Here is a 12,205-nt window from a genome sequence, read left to right as displayed (position 1 = left end):
AGATCGCACCATTGCACTCTAGCCTTGGCAACAAGAGCGAAACTCCATCTCAAAAAAAAAATAAATTAAAAAAAAAAAAAGGCCAGGCAGGGTGACTGATGCCTGTAATCCCAGCACTTTGGGAATGCCTGGGTGGATTGCTTGAGCCCAGGAGTTTGAGATCAGCCTGCGCAATATGGCAAAACCTCACCTCTATAAAAAAAATTAGATGGATGTGGTGATACATACCTGTGGTCCCAGCTACTTGGGAAGCTGAGGTGGGAGGATCGTTTGAGCTCAGGAGGTTGAGGCTGCAGTGAGCTGAAAACACACCACTGTGCTCCAGCATGAGCAATAAAGCGAGACCCTGTCTCAAAAACAAAACAAAACAAAAAACAAAAAAAACCCAAAAAGCCCCCAAACTCCAAACAACAAACAAACAAGCAAACAATAGAAATAGACCAAAATGTGATCCTGACATTAGAGTAAGTAGGCAAGGACTTTTAAAAAAGATGAAAAGACGAAAAATTACACCAAAGAACTGGTGTACACATTGGTATGTATAATTGCAGTCCCGAAAGAAAAGTAGAGAGAGCATGGAGAAGAACCCTATTTGAAGAGATAATGGCAAGGAATTTCCCAAAACCGATTAAACACAGCAACCATAGATTCAAGAAGTTCACCAAAACTCTGAGAAAAAAATATATATAACCTAGAATTCTATAGTCAGTAAAAATCTCCTTCAAAAAAGAAAGGATAAAAAGACATTTCAGACAGACCGTGAGAATCCATTGCCATCAGAACAGCACTAAAAGAAATACTAAATGGAGTTTTTCGAGAAGAACAAGATCTCAGATGAAACAAAGAAATTTAGGCCGGGCACAATGGCTAATACCAGTAATCCTAGCAATTTGGGAGGCCAAGGTGGAGGTTCATTTGCATCTAGGAGTTCAAGACCAGCCTGAGCAATATAGCAAGACTTTGCCTCTACAAAAATTAAAAAATTAGCTGGGTGTGGTGGCGCACACCTGTGGTCTCAGCTACTCAGGAGGCTGAGGTAGGAGGATCACTTGAGCCTGGGAGGTCGAGGCCGCAGTGAGCCATGATCATGCCATTGCACTCAACATGGGTGACAGAGTCCCTGTTTCCAAAAAAAAAAAAAATTAGTAGGGAAGGAATAGCAATAGAAAGAGTAAATATGTGAATATAAATGAATATTGACTGCACAAAGTAATATATTGCCCTCTGGGGTTTTGAATCTATGCAGAATTAAAATAAGTAACAAAAATAAAGCAAAAATGAGGATGGAAGTAAATGGAGTTAAAGTATCCCAGGGTCTTCTAGCAGTATTGGGGGAATGGTAAACTCAATAATTTGTCCTAGACTAAAACAAAGAGGAATGCTGTAATCTTTCAGGTCACCACTGAAAGATTTTTAAAAACATGTACAACAAATTGACAGAAAAAATGGATCCACCTTTGGCTTTGCAGAAAATGACAGTGCAATATGACAGCACAAAGATTTATAAAGAACCTAGATTCCTTTTTTTTTTTTTTGAGGGGGATGGTGGGAGATGGAGTTTCACTCTTGTTGCCCAGGCTGGAGGGCAATGGCATGATCTCAGCTCACTGCAACCTCTGCTTCCCGGGTTCAAGCGATTCTCCTGCCTCAGCCTACCCAGTAGCTGGGATTACAGGCATGCACCACCACACTTGGCTAATTTTTGTGTTTTTATTAGAGAAGGCGTTTCACCATGTTGGCCAGGATGGTCTCGAACTCCTGACCTCAGGTGATATGCCCATCTCAGCCTCCCAAAGTGCTTGGATTACAGGCATGAGCCACCACACCTGGCCCCGATCTTATTTTTATCTGGAATATGATATATTTCATTTACACATTCATTGTCCACTTCCCCAACTAGAATGGTATACCCTGTGAGGACAGGAAATCTTGGCTGTTCTGTTCACTGATATTTTCCTAGTGCCTAGAATAGCACCTGGCACAGATAAGGAGCTCAATGAGGCCAGGCGCAGTGGCTCACGCCTGTAGTCCCAGCACTTTGGGAGGACGAGGCGGGGAGATCACGAGGTCAGGAGATCAAGACCATCCTGGCTAACACAGTGAAACCCTGTCTCTACTAAAAATACAAAAAATTAGCCGGGCGTGGTGGCAGGCACCTGTAGTCCCAGCTACTCGGGAGGCTGAGGCAGAAGAATTCTTGAACCCGGGAAGCGGAGGTTGCAGTGAGCCGAGTTAGTGCCACTGCACTCCAGCCTGGGCGACAGAGTGAGACTCCTTCTCAAAAAAAAAAAAAGCTCAATGAATATCTGCTGAATGAAGAAATACAATGGTTGACAGGAACAGGAAATAGGAACTTTCACACATTTTTGGTTGGAATAAAAATTAGTTCACCATTTGTGGACAGTAAATACTTACATAGCCTCTGTGTTCTAACTGCATTTCCTTAGATTCTCTATTAGTCTATTTGGCACTCGTTCATCAAGAGGCCAATTATACTAACTATATTTTCTTATTTTCTGTATTCTTGATGCTCTGGCATTTGGGGACCTTACCAAAAACAGGGAGAGGCTGCTCCTCTCAGGGCTAATTCCTAAAGATAATCACAGTTTTCCAATGAGCACAGCTTACATATGCAAACCAACCAATCCTGAGTCTATACCTCTCTGATATTGTGATGTAATAAGAAATATGTATTTTGGTCTTTATCCACGTCCATGGTTCTCATGGGTCCTAAAACCCTTGTAGTTTCCTACACAGAGTATTTTCTGTTAAAACACTTGTTCTTAGCCGAGTGCAGTGGCTCACACCTGTAATCCCAGCACTTTGAGAGGCCAAGGCGGGCAGATCACGAGGTTAGGAGTTCAAGACCAGCCTGGCCAACATGGTGAAACCCTGTCTTTACTAACAATACAAAAATTAGCCGGGTGTGGTGGTGCACATCTGTAATCCCAGCCACTCGGGAGGCTGAGGCAGAATTGCTTGAACCTGGGAGGCAGTGGTTGCAGTAAGCTGAGATTGCGCCACTGCACTCCAGCCTGGGCAATAGAGTAAGACTTTGTCTTGGGAAAAAAACAAAACAAAAAACAAAACAAAAACACTTGTTCTTTTGTCCTTGGTTATGTTCTGAATGTGTCCCCCAAAATTTATATAGTGAAACTTAATTGCCAGTGTGTTAGATTAAGAAGTGGAGCCCTTCACGCCTGTAATCCCAGCACTTTGGGAGGCCAAGGCGGGCGGATCACCTGAGGTCAGGAGTTCAAGACAAGCCTGGCCAACATGGTGAAACCCCGTCTCTAATAAAAATACAAAAATTAGCCGGGATTGGTGGCGTGTGCCTGTAATCCCAGCTACTCGGGAGACAGACAGGAGAATCACTTGAACTGGGGAGGTGGAGGTTGCAGTGAGCCAAGTTCATGTCATTACACTCCAGCCTGGATGAAAAAGAGAGACTCTGTCTCAAAAAAAAAAAGAAGTGGAGCCCTTAGGAGGTGATTAAATTATGAGGGAAGAGCCTACATAGATGGAATTAGTGCTTTAAAAAAAAGGATTGAGGGAATGAGTCCAGCCCTTCAGTACCTTCTGACATGTGGGGACACAGCATTCCTGCCCTCTGGAGGATGCAGCAGCAAGGTCCCATCTTGGAATCAGAGAGCAGACCTACCAGACACCAATCCTGCTGGCATCTCAGTCTTGAACTTCCCAGCCTCCAGAACTGTGGGAAATAATTTTCTATTATTTACAAATTACTTAGTCTCAGGTATTTTGCTGTAGAAGTACTAAGGGACTAAGACACTTCAGTTCCTGAAATAGCACCAGAGTAATAAATGTGAAAGATGTCTTTATTGTTCATTAACCAACCCCTTTCAACCACAAGTGAGTTAATGAGGTGATGTTAGTAAAGCCTCTACATAACCACAGGATAGGGCAACCAAACATGTGATTAGAAGGTTGGAAAGTTCTGCCCTACCCCGTGACTTCTGGGAAAAGGAAAAGGGCTGAAGGTTGAACTCATCACCAATCGCTGCTGATTTAATTAATCATGCCTACATAATGAAGCCTCCATAAAAACACAAAGGGCTAGGTTCAAACAGCTTATTTCCCGGACCTCCCCACAGGCATTTTCATTTTTCTGTTTTTTAGGAGACATTGGTGGGGTAAACATGTAAAAATGTGATTGCCTCATTCAACCAAGAGCCTTAGCCATAATTAAAAGATGTTCAGATGGAGCTGTACAGGAATGTGATGTTGGAGAACTAGAGCAACAGAGCCACATTAGGTATAGATCGCTTCCCTGTATAGTCCAAATTTTGTTGTTTTTGTTTTTTGGGTCTTTTTGTTTGTTGGTTGTGTTTTGTTTTGTTTTGTTTTGTTTTAAGGAGCGGAGAGTTTAATAGGCAAGAAGGAAGGGAGAAGACAGAAGGAAGAAGTTCCCCCATACAGAGACGGGGGTGGGGGTGGGGGTGGGGGTGGGGGTGGCTCCAAAGCCGAAAGAGGAGGTCCCCTTGTGTTTTGGGTTTTTTGGGGGTTTTTTTGAGACGGAGTCTCGCTCTGTCACCCAGGCTGGAGTGCAGTGGTGCGATCTCAGTTCACTGCAACCTCTGCCTGCTGGGTTCAAGCCATTCTCCTGCATCAGCCTCCCAAGTAGCTGGGATTACAGGGGCACACCACCACTCTCAGTTAATTTTGTATTTTTAGTAGAGAACGGGGTTTCGCTATATTGGCCAGGCTGGTCTCGAGCTCTAGGGCTCAAGTGATCCACCCACCTCAGTCTCCCAAAGTGCTGGGATTACAGGTGTGAGCCACTGCACTCATACTTCGTTTTTTTATTTTGTTTTGTTTTGTTTTGTTTTGTTTGTAGAGAGTATGCTGTTCAGGCTGGTCTCAAACTCCTGGGCTCAAGTGATCCTTCTGCCTCAGCCTTCCAAAGTGCTGAGATCACAGGCATGAACCACCATTCCCGGCCTTTCCTGCCATTGTTAAAAGCTTCAGGATTATATTTTACATCAGCATTTCCTGTTGTCATACACTTCCTGCCATCATATTTCGGCAAACTCTACCACCTCCCAAAGTTTCTAGCTTAAAAAATTATTGATTTCCTCCTAGCTCCCCTTTCTGTCAGTTTTTTAATTTTATATTTGTTTTCAAATGAGTCCTCACATTGATTTTAAAAATTTAACAAGATTATAGTGAAAAGGAAATTTCCCTTTCATATTTATCTTCCCTATATGCATCTATTATGATGAGTTTCTTTTTTAAACTACTTTGAGTACTCATAACTGATTTTGAATTCTAGTTCAGAAAAAATGTCTGAATGTTAAATGTTTACCTAAAAAATGCTATTTTATTATATCAGTAATGGAGCTTCCCCCCTTTAAAACTGCTGCTCCAGGAAGATACAACCTTGTTATCGCAATTTAAAGAGAAAATGAGACTTGGAGGTTCAGATTCCTCCACAATCACAGTATCAGCTACCCACGCAGTGACCCACATTCAGGTGATTACACACACTCATACACAGATCCATACACGATCTTGCCCCCCCACCTCCACACACTCAATATGACCTCCCCAACGCCCAAAGCTGCACACTTCTTGACCTCACCTCTCACACACATACCAATCTGACCCGCACGCGGTTTCTTTCACTCAACTACCCAGACACCCCTCATCCCACCAGCACAAGCAGGCCCACCGCGGTCTCACACACACTCGAGCCTTCCTTTGCCCAGTCTCACATGCATGACTGGGATCGCGGATTTGTCCCCTTCCGACTCCCCATGCTGGTTCGGTCCCAGAGGCTCAGGTGCCACATTGGGGTGCGCTCTCCCGGCTCCACACGCTACGCAGCTGCCCGCCTCAAGAGCGTCTGCGTGCTTCCAGCTTTAAGTGGAATTCCAAGCAGCCTCTGGGGCACAGTTAGTCTGGTCACTGCGGCCAGACTGCCGCCTCAGGACCCAGAGAACGCAGCCCACTTTCGTTGGGCCCATCGATCCCCGGCGAGGCTTGGACTACGTTTCCCAGGAGACCCTGCGGTCCAGTATGTCTCCCGGGGAGGGGCGGAAGCCCGGGAGCCGCCCTCTGAGGCTGGGCGGGGTGAAAGAAAACTTGCACCAGAGGACTTAAACAGGCAAGAAGGACTTGGTTAAAGACTATTTCAATAGTCAACTTCCAATACAACAGCAGCTGGAGATTTATAGCTAACGGGCTGGGTGAAGGAGTTAAAGGATGGTAAATTACTAAGAGGAAGTTAAGTATCAAGGGTGGGGGGATTGTTGCTAAACTGGCTTAGCTGGATTCTTGCTGAAGTGCGGTTCGCAGGCTATGGAGGAGGCCTGGCCAAACAACAAGAGCTCAGAGGAGGCTGACTAAAGCTTGGTCTAGGGACTCCTTGTCAGGTGAGACTCCCGGAAGGCTCCGATGGGCAGCTCACCTCAAAGAGATAGTTTTGTTGGTGCCAGAGTCCGCGCCATGGGAATCGGGATGGCTGGGCTGTAGCTTTCGGCAACCTGTCGCTTTCTGGACTACACTTCCCAGAAGACTCTAGGCCCAGGGCACTCTCCCGCGATAACTAGATTGTCTCTTGAGGAGTGGGCGGGATCTTCCCGCGGGTTTGGGCAAGCGGCCTTGGGGCTTTGTGAGATAGCTGGGGTCGACTTGTTTGGATTCCAGTAGAACGGAGCTGACCCTATCCAAGCAGGCGTAAGTGAGGCGGCTCGGAGCCTGGCGCGACAGGAACTCCCGACCTGTGTGGGCTGCGTGGGGAACAGGCTAAGGAGCGATTGTGAGGACTGTGTACGGTTGTGACTGGGGGTGTCTCTATGGTGGGCGTGTGTCTGTGCGACCGTGTATGGAACTGTGAGGGCGGGGAGGAGGACTTTTTGTTTATGTTTGTGCGGGTGTGAGTAGAGTTAGTGACCGGGTTGGGCACTGTGTTTGCGAGTGTGAGGTTCCTGCACCGCGGTTGTGACTGTATGTCCCCTTGGGGGGGGGGGGGTGTTTGTGTGTTTACTACCATTTGCCGAACTGCGTGTAGTATGCCTTAATTTTGAGGTTTGTGGCTGCTTCCGTGTGTGTGTGTGTGCGCGCGCGCGCGCGTTGGTGATATTGTTGATGTAGGGTGCGTGTGACTTTGTTGTCATTGTGACCTCAAGGTGTATGTCACTGGGAATTTGAGTGAGAGATGCCCACGGACTCTGTGGTTGTGTCTGTGTCTACCCCCGTGGTGTGTATGAGTGTGTGATTGTGTGTTGTGTTTAGGTTTGGGGTGCCTGTGACGTTTATGTCCCTATGGTGTGAGTGAGTTTGTGTGACTATGTGTCCATATAGCCAATGTAGGTATGGGGAGTCTTTGTCTTTGTGACTTCAGCCACTGGAGACCCCTGTGAGCTCAGGGACAGATTCTGCCCAGAACGGCATTGACCCTGCCGTTGTCTGTGATGCCTGGATTGAGCAGGATGCCCTAGACTTCTCTGACCTTCCTCTGTAGGTGGTGGGCAGTAGGGGCTGAGCCAAGATAACTTCTGACATAGTCAAACCGACTCCCTCTCGGAAGAACCTGATGTTTCCTGACTCCTTTCTCCTTCCTCAGCCCTGCCCTGCTTGGATAGAGGCCTCCGGACAGGAGTAAAGAATGGCTGTTGAACATCCACAAGGCACCTGCAAGGTAGCTTGTCGTGTCCTCTTGTTTCCTGAAATTGCTTTTTCTTTGTCAGGACATAGTTGCTTTCCTTCTCTTGAAAATTCTTGCCTGTCAGATGACCTGATCCCTGGAGTTTCCATTTTGAGAAAATGTGGTGTCTTCAAAACCCACCTCCCATACCTGATTTTCCCTTACTGATTTGTCAGATGGTTTTAATTTTTCTTTTTCTTTTTCTTTTTCTTTCTTTCTTTCTTTTTTTTTTTTCTTTTCTTTTTTTGAGACAGAATCTGGCTCTCTCGCCCAGGCTGGAATGCAGTGGCGCGATCTTGGCTCACTATAGCTTCCGCTTCCCAGACTCGAGCAATTCTCGTGTCTCAGCCTCCCAAGTAGCTGGAATTACAGGCGTATGTCATCAAGCCCGGTTAATTTTTGTATTTTTAGTAGAGACGGGGTTTCACCATGTTGCCCAGGCTGGTCTTGCACTCCTGGGCTCAATCCATCTGCCTGCCTCAGCATTCCAAAATGCTGGGATTACAGGTGTGAGCCACCGCACTCGGTTTTAATTTTTCTTTGTGCTGTCTTTTTAAAAACTACGATTTCTTTCAGATTACAAAAGTAAAACATGATTGTTTTAAATAATTTCAAAAGTACAGAAATCCCTGATGAAGAAAATTTATTTTATATATGCACATAAAACATAATTGAATTATGCAGCATTTGCCATTTTATATCCTACATTTTCACATAAAATTAAATATTTTCCCATATAGTATATTTTGAAAATTTTTTTAGAGATGCATAACATTTATTTGAATGCCAATGGCTTTTTTCTTCTTCAAATTCGGTACAGAAATGGGACCCACTTGCGCAGCTTAACAAGTAAAATACCAACTTGTGCAGTTTAACAAGTAATTATAAAGACCCATGTAAGGGGTACCCAGATCAATAAATAGAATACATCTATCACTGAAGAAGCCTCTACTGTACTCCTCCACAGTCACAAACAACACTGTGCTCCTGTGATGATAATCACTGTGGTATTTCGTTGCCCTTCATTAGAGCTTTAGTACCTATGAATTAATCCCAAAGCCATAGAAGTGCAATTTTTGTTTGTTTTCTAACTTTGTATGAATAGACATTCTTTTGTTTCTTTTTTTCACAAAAGACTACATAATAAAAGTGACAGTTCATTCTTTTTTTTTTTTTTTGAGACGGAGTCTTGCCCTGTCACTCAGGCTGGAGTGCGATGGCAAGATCTCAGCTCACTGCAGTCTCCGCCTCTTGGGTTCATGCGATTCTCCTGACTCAGCCTCCGGAGTAGCTGGGATTACAGGCGCGTGCCACCATGCGTGGCTAACTTGTGTATTTTTAGTAGGGACAGGGTTTCACCATGTTGGCCAGGCTGGTCTCGAACTCATGACATCTGGTGATCCGCCCGCCTCGGCCTCCCAAAATGCTGGGATTATAGGCATGAGCCACTGCACCCAGCCAACAGTTCATTTTTTATTGCTATATGTATACTATCCCATTATATGAACATATTATAATTTACTTAACCTTCTACTCTTTTTTGTTTGTTTTTGAGACGGATTCTCACTCTGTTGCCCAGGCTGGAGTGCAATGGCACGATCTTGGCTCACTGCAACCTCCGTCTCTCAAATTCAAGTGATTCTTCTACCTCAGCCTCCCAAGTAGCTAGGATTACAGGTGTGTACCACCAGGCCCAGCTAATTTTTGTATTTTTAGTAAAGATGAGGTTTCACCATGTTGGCCAGGCTGGTCTTGAACTCCTGACCTCAGGTGATCTGCCTGCCTTGGCATCCCAAAGTGCTGGGATTACAGGCGTGAGCCACTGTGCCCGGCCTTATCCTTCTACTCTTGATGGACATTTGTCTTGTAATTTTTGGCTACTACAGGCAGTGTGACTATGATCATTTTGTGTGCATATTTTGGTACACATTTGCTTGCATTTCTTTAGAATATATACCTAGCGATTAAATTGCTGATAGTGGCTGGACGCGGTGGTTCATGCCTGTAATCCTAGCACTTTGGGGGGCCAAGGCGGGTGGATCACGAGGTCAAGAGATCAAGACCATCCTGGCCAACATGGTGAAACCCCGTCTCTACTAAAAACACAAAAATTAGCTGGGCGTGGTGGCGTGTGCCTGTAGTCCCAGCTACTCGGGAGGCTGAGGAGAATCGTTTGAACCCGGGAGGCAGAGGTTACAGTGAGCCAAGATCGTGCCACTGCCCTCCAGCCTGGCAACAGAGCAAGACTCCATCTCAAAAAAAAAAAAAAAATGCTAATAGGTAGGGTTTGTACATCTTCAGTTTTACCAAACATTGCCAAACTGTTCTCTAAAGATACTGTACTTGTGCCAGCAGTTTACAAGAGTTTTCTTAGCTCCACATCCATGCTAGACATCATAAAACTCTTAAATTTTTGCCAATCTGGTGGGTGTCTAATGTTATATTTAATTTAAATTTCCTTTATTGCTAATAAAGTTGAGCACTGATTCTTGGCCATTTGAATGTCCGCCCCCCTTTTTTTTTTTTCTTTGAGTCTGAGTCTCTATTGCCCAGTCTGGAGTGCAGTTGAATGTCCCCTTTTATAAGATGTTGTTCAAATGTTTGACCAATTTTTAATTGGGTTTTTCTCTGATTTACAGCAGTTGTACATATGTGTATATATCTTCTGTAAATTAATCTTTTTTCAGTTGTATGTGTGATAAGTATTTTCACCTGCTCTGATTTGGCTTTTCACTCTATGTGGTGCCTTTTGACAAATAAAAGTTCTGGATTTCATTGTAATAAAATCATTTCCTATGGTTAGTCTTGTTTAAGAAATTTTTGTCTACCTCAAGATAATGAAGATTTTCTTCGGTCTTAAAGCCAAAAGCTTGCTTGCTTTTTTTTTTTTTGACTCAGAGTTTCACTCTCGTTGCCCAGGCTGGAGTGCAATGGCACGATCTCGGCTTACCACAACCTCCGCCTCCTGGGTTCAAGCGATTGTCCTGCCTCAGCCTCCCAAGTAGGTGGGATTACAGGCATGCACCACCATACCTGGCTAATTTTGTATTTTTAGTAGAGACAGGGTTTCTCCATGTTGGTCAGGCTGGCCTGGAACTAGGCGATCCGCCTACCTCAGTCTTCCAAAGTGCTGGGATTACAGGCATGAGCCACCACACCTGGCCAAGCCAAAAGCTTTCTAGGTTTGGCTTTAATGTTTAGGTCTTTACACCACCCGGAATTTTTGTAGGGTCGGATTCAATTTCATTTTTCTCCCGAGTGTGTATTCAGTTATTATAGTATCATTTATTGGAAAGTTCATATTTTCTGCACTGATATGCAGTACCATTTTAGTAAAAAAATCAAGTGAACATATATGTCTATGTCTATTTCTGGATTCTGTTCCACTGGTCTATTTGCCACTCCTCGCAGTAATAACATACTGTCTTACTCACTGTAACTTTGTATTTGGAGCAACTACACTTACCTTCTTTTTCCTCAAGAGTGCCTTGGCTGTTTGTGTTTCTTTGCATTTTCATGTCAATTTTTGAATTAGCTTGGTTCCACCGAAACATCTCTTGGAATTTTGATGAAATTGCATTGTATGTATAATTTTATGAGTAGAAATTTGGAAACTCTTCTACACTTGATCTTAGCCAAAAGGCCAAGAGACAATGGGGGACTCTTCTAATAACATGAGCCTCTCAGTTGATGTAGGTCTTAGTGTTTCTCAACAAGGTCTTGCTTATCTCCTATAAATAGTTCTAGACAAGTAGGAATCACATAATTCATTGTACAGAGTGTTCCTTTGGCATTGACTGTCTGGAATCTGAGCAGTTCAGATAATGATCAATCATAGTGATAATTTTAGCCTGGGTTTTTTGTTTTTTTTTTAATTGAGCACCTATCTCCTCCTGCCTGTCCTTGTCCCCCTCCTCTACCTCTTCCTCCTCCTCGAAAAGCAGCTGTATTAGAAAGACTAAAATGTATGGTAACTTGAACAGCTAGGTTGTACAAGAAAGGAATTGAAAATTCCCTTTCTGATGTCTTCCAAACCTTGAATTTCATTTAAATGCACCTTATTCTTTCCTCAGACCTCTAACTTCACCCTGGAGTTGAGCAGAAACGTGGCTTGCCTTTTCACTCAAATCAGTCTTGGACTCCAGACAAAGGGTTGGAACTTTGAGCAAATAAGCAGGTTACTGGTAACAGTGCCTGAGGAAAGACAAAGCTATAGGTGAAAGGTTCTTTATATACGGTATCCTCCCACTCCTATCTTCTCCAGCTCTTTATGTACTAATATAATTTTTGGCCGGGCGCGGTGGCTCACGCTTGTAATCCCAGCACTTTGGGAGGCCGAGGCGGGCGGATCACGAGGTCAGGAGATCGAGACCACGGTGAAACACCGTCTCTACTAAAAATACAAAAAAAAAATTAGCCGGGCGCGGCGGCGGGCGCCTGTAGTCCCAGCTACTCGGAGAGGCTGAGGCAGGAGAATGGCGTGAACCCTGGAGGCGGAGCTTGCAGTGAGCCGAGATCACGCCACTGCACTCCAGC

General features: G+C 44.5%; 2 protein-coding genes across 7 annotated transcripts in view; one reads left to right on the top strand and one right to left on the bottom strand.

The window, feature by feature from the left end:
• Window positions 1-7,114, bottom strand: part of ZNF790 (zinc finger protein 790) — a 33,421-nt gene extending 26,307 nt beyond the window's left edge. Inside the window, exons 1-2 of one of the 3 annotated variants that reach the window (XM_058426315.1) lie at window positions 6,431-7,114; window positions 3,577-3,712 (exon numbers count right to left, since the gene is read on the bottom strand). The gene's annotated coding sequence lies outside the window, so the exon portion shown is untranslated. Of the gene's footprint in view, window positions 1-3,576; window positions 3,713-5,735; window positions 5,979-6,430 lie in introns of those variants that run through there. The other 2 variants (XM_032173142.2, XM_032173139.2) reach the window with 2 other exon arrangements.
• Window positions 5,990-12,205, top strand: part of ZNF345 (zinc finger protein 345) — a 31,141-nt gene continuing 24,925 nt past the window's right edge. The window contains exons 1-2 of one of the 4 annotated variants that reach the window (XM_058426318.1): window positions 5,990-6,228; window positions 7,589-7,663. The gene's annotated coding sequence lies outside the window, so the exon portion shown is untranslated. Of the gene's footprint in view, window positions 6,229-6,310; window positions 6,396-6,611; window positions 6,700-7,341; window positions 7,483-7,588; window positions 7,664-12,205 lie in introns of those variants that run through there. The other 3 variants (XM_032173145.2, XM_032173144.2, XM_058426317.1) reach the window with 3 other exon arrangements.

This window comes from Hylobates moloch, unplaced genomic scaffold, assembly GCF_009828535.3.
Source record: "Hylobates moloch isolate HMO894 unplaced genomic scaffold, HMol_V3 SCAFFOLD_13, whole genome shotgun sequence".
In the NCBI taxonomy this organism is placed as follows: domain Eukaryota; kingdom Metazoa; phylum Chordata; class Mammalia; order Primates; family Hylobatidae; genus Hylobates; species Hylobates moloch.
This window is presented reverse-complemented; position numbering and strand designations above follow the sequence as displayed.